Source organism: Callospermophilus lateralis, chromosome 2 (assembly GCF_048772815.1).
Source record: "Callospermophilus lateralis isolate mCalLat2 chromosome 2, mCalLat2.hap1, whole genome shotgun sequence".
Classification (NCBI taxonomy): Eukaryota; Metazoa; Chordata; class Mammalia; order Rodentia; family Sciuridae; genus Callospermophilus; species Callospermophilus lateralis.
The window spans coordinates 102493337-102497288 of NC_135306.1; the positions used below are offsets into that span (position 1 = coordinate 102493337).

A 3952-nucleotide genomic window follows, 5' to 3' on the forward strand; every position below is an offset into this window, starting at 1 on the left:
TCCGAGGCCGGCGGTCAGCTGGGTTTAAATGCCCCGCCGGCTGGCCCGCCCCGAACGCATTGCCGGAGCACCAGAGCCTCCGCCCCTTTGCACCTGACCGCCCTCGGAGCCCGTCGGAGCACAATCAGATGGGCCATCTCGCGGCCACGCTCACTAGGACCTGTTTTCTCGTATTTTGCCTCCCGGCCAGGGACTGACAACTCTTGGTTTCTGGGCTCCTTTCTGCCCTGCCTGCACTTTGCGCTTCCCTACCCTCCCGGGAAATGAAAACAGCAATCCCAGGCCGGATCAGCTCTACGTGACCCTGCCTAGCTGCAGCTGTCCTCGCAGCGCTTTCTAGCCTGAGAAGCAGTGGGCTGTAACAGAGACCGGAAAACTGGAGCAAACTGGGGGCAACAGCTAACACCCTGTGCCGCCCTCATCTTACTGATCTGAATGCAGGCGCCCCCTTGGGAACTCAGGAGTTTTTTCAGGGAGGGATAATATTTTGGCCCCAGATCCCTTTTAGATTTCAGTTTCCCGTCCTCGTTCAGATTTTAAACTACTTATTGAGCCAGTCAGGTGCCTTTTCCCCTTCCCCAACGCCCTACTCCCTGCAGAGACAGTGTTGTGGTCACCCGTGCTCTCCTTTCTGGAGGCAAGCAGTCAGGTGGCAGTGAAGAGCTACCAGGCAGAAACTTCCGAGCACATAAAAATGACTGCCTCTAGCATTAAAGATTTCAGGGTATGTTTCTACCTATAAAAAGAAGACATTGTGAGATCCTTGTACAGGAGCCCAAGGGTGAACTTAGGAAGGGTGGAAAGGGAAGTATTCGCCTGAAAAATAAACTTGTTAATAAAACATAAAATAGGAATGTGTCTTGTGCAAATGGGTTTCAGCCCTGACCCCACCCTGCCCCTAACTCCTAGGAGTGCCCAGGTCTGACAGCAAGGTCGGGGAAGTGAAGCAACAACTTCATCACACAGGTGAGGACCCAGAATAATGGGCTTGGCTGGTACCAGCCCTGGGATCAAGCAAAAAGAGGGTAAGCAAAGTTGTAAAACCCTCGGTAATGCCAGCAGTCAGGGGCATGGGTCTGGTGCCAGAAATGAAGAGGGCAATAAGCCAAGGACAGGGATAAAGAGACAGAGGAAAGAAGAGAGACATGGAAGGGAGGTGCAAATACCAGGTCACATAGTACACAGCAAGCTGAAATCAAAGGAAGACTATTGTTAACAATGGCTCCTTAATTAAATCCTTCATTATACCACACACTGTACCAAGGTGTAAATTTATTTAATTCTTACAAGTCAGATGAGTATTATCCAAATGGTTAGGGTGACTTTATGTCCTGGTGTGCCTAGGGTAATCCCAGGAGACACCTGATGTCCCAGAATGTATGATGGGCCAGCTCTGGGGTGAGTGACCCCAGGTGAAGGCTCCCTTTCTTAAAGGAGGAGTAAGCTGATTTTCCCAGGATGACAGGTACTTATCTCTAAGGAAAGAAAAGGATCAGATTGGAATGCAAATGAGCCAAGGAAAGTGCTGAGGCTAACTGATGCCACTAGGAGGAGTAGGGAACATCAGGAAGGATGGAAGAGACCACTTCCAGAGCCTCAACAGTGCTACCCAGACTCCCATAGTGTAGAACATTCGTCTTACCATTTCAGACAGAAAAACCAAGGATGAGGAAGGCTCACTTCGGTTCATTTTCATGCCCTTCAGGAGAAGCTGTTTTGTGTCTCTGAGAACCATGCTTGCCTGGTGCTGGAACTTTGAGAGGTATTAAGAATATGCCCCCATGGTAGTATGGCTGTTATTCACAGCGTGCCAATAAGTAGCTGGGAGCAGGGCCAGTCCTGAAACAGTCTTTGCCTTGTGCCAGTTACTTCCTATGGATTCCAGCCATGTATCCCTGTTCAGAGGCCAGGATGGCAGCGGGAACATGCCAACTGACATTAGAACCCTTTCTCACTTGCTCCTGTAGGTGAGCAGGATGATCTCTTTGCTTCCTGCTGCTTGATGGAGTGGCAAAGAGGGGTTTTATGGCTCAGATAGTCCTTTCACTCATTGGTGCCACCTCTCATTCTTTGGTGGAGCTGGGGATTGAACCCAGGACCCTGTACATGCTAGCCAAGTGTTTCACTACTGACCCTGAGCTACACCCCTAGCCCCGCTCTCCACATTTCTTTTTCTTAAGGTTTTTACAAATATTGTTTATTTTAATGAAGCTGGTACAGACAATGTCCATTTAAAACCCACATCCCAGGCCAAAAGTACAAATAAAATCAAAGGAGCAGTGTTCTGCTGTACATGCTTCTGCATGAATAACTTTATTAATAGCTAATGAAAATTAGAACTTTTCAAGGATCTTCTGATTTTTTTTTTTTTTTTTAAATCTTAAAATGCTTTCTCTTTAGTGAAGCCATCTTTGGAGTTAGTCGTTACTCTCACCATGTCTGTCATCTTGACTCCAAAGCTGATATTCCTCCTCTTTTGGTCCAGACCCTCAGATTTTAAAAGTAGCATCAAGTTAAGGAAAGGTCATTTTCCCACAGTTCAGTTCTCTGAAAAACTTCCATCTCCCACTGAAAGTCACAGTCCAGGAATGAAACAATCACATGCTAGAACTTCAAGGCCAACTGTGACAGAGACAGTGTTGTGGTTACTCCTGCTCTCCCTTCTGGAGGCAAGCAGTCAGGTGGCAGTGAAGAGCTACCAGGCAGAAACTTCTGAGCACATGAAAATGACTGCCTCTAGCATTGAAGATTTCAGGGTATGTTTGACATTCAGATTGGTTGATCTTATTTATCACCACAGGCCGGAAAATGCACAGTCCTGAAAAAGGTGGCCTCTCTGTGTACACGTGTAATTTTTTAAAAGAAGAGGGCAATATGAAGGAAGCTGAGGTTTGATCACCAAAATATCAGCACAATGAAAACAAATAATAATGAATAATGAGCACTGAATTCAAATTACCAGATGTTTTAAAGAGATGGGTGTCAGTTTTCAATTCCATCTGAACACCACATTACAAAAGAACTATTTTTAAAAATAAAAAAAGATTGAGGGAAAAGAAAAAAAATAAAAGAATTTTAAGCCCTTTAATGACCCCGTTTGTTCCTGATAAACTTCAATCACATCTTCTTCCTCCATTTGCAGTTCTTTTGGAGTTTGATTATCAGCAATTCTCTGACCTTCAAAGAGAAACTTGAATAAATTCATTGGAACTTTCTGTCTTTGACAGTATGATTCTTTTTTTTTTTTAATTTTTAATATTTATTTTTTAGTTTTCGGCGGACACATCATCTTTGTTTGTATGTGGTGCTGAGGATCGAACCTGGGCCGCACGCATGCCAGGCGAGCGCGCTACCGCTTGAGCCACATCCCCAGCCTGACAGTATGATTCTTGAGATGTGTTGTCATTTTCACTTTGAAGTGAATCTCACTGCTATCCTGTCCAGTGACTTTTAGTTTAATGTATTTTCTGCTTTCTTATCCCCCAAATCCTCAGTTGAAGGTTTTGCTTTCTGATGAGACATGGTGATGGTGGCTTCACCCTGGAGTCTCCGCAGAGCAGTGACCTCAGGTATGCAGAATCTCTGTCTCCCTTTCCCACAGCACAACACTGTGGCTGCAGGGACTTCTGCTACACCTCCCTACCTCTCCAAAACTTTTGACTCTCCTTTCTGTTGTTATCTGGCACTGTCCACATTACCTTCTCAAAGCCTGCAGGATGTATCTGAAACAGATGAGGAGGGAAAGGAGGAGCTACTGAATCAGACACTAAAGGAAAAGATCCTCAGTTTTTAAGTGAATAGCCCTATAATTTGTCAAAAATGCTTACTACAGATTGTTTCCTTTACTGAGAAGAAAATCTGTGAGGTGAACAGAGAGCCTATATCCTGGGAGCAAATTTTTACCTCTTACACATCAGAACACTAATCTCTAGGGTATATAAAGAACTCAAAA

At 45.2% G+C, this 3952-nt stretch overlaps 1 pseudogene; it reads right to left on the reverse strand.

Moving 5' to 3' along the window:
* Window positions 1-2362: 2362 nt before the first annotated feature.
* On the reverse strand, window positions 2363-3742 carry LOC143641384 (small ubiquitin-related modifier 1-like; annotated as a pseudogene).
* Window positions 3743-3952: the final 210 nt, after the last annotated feature.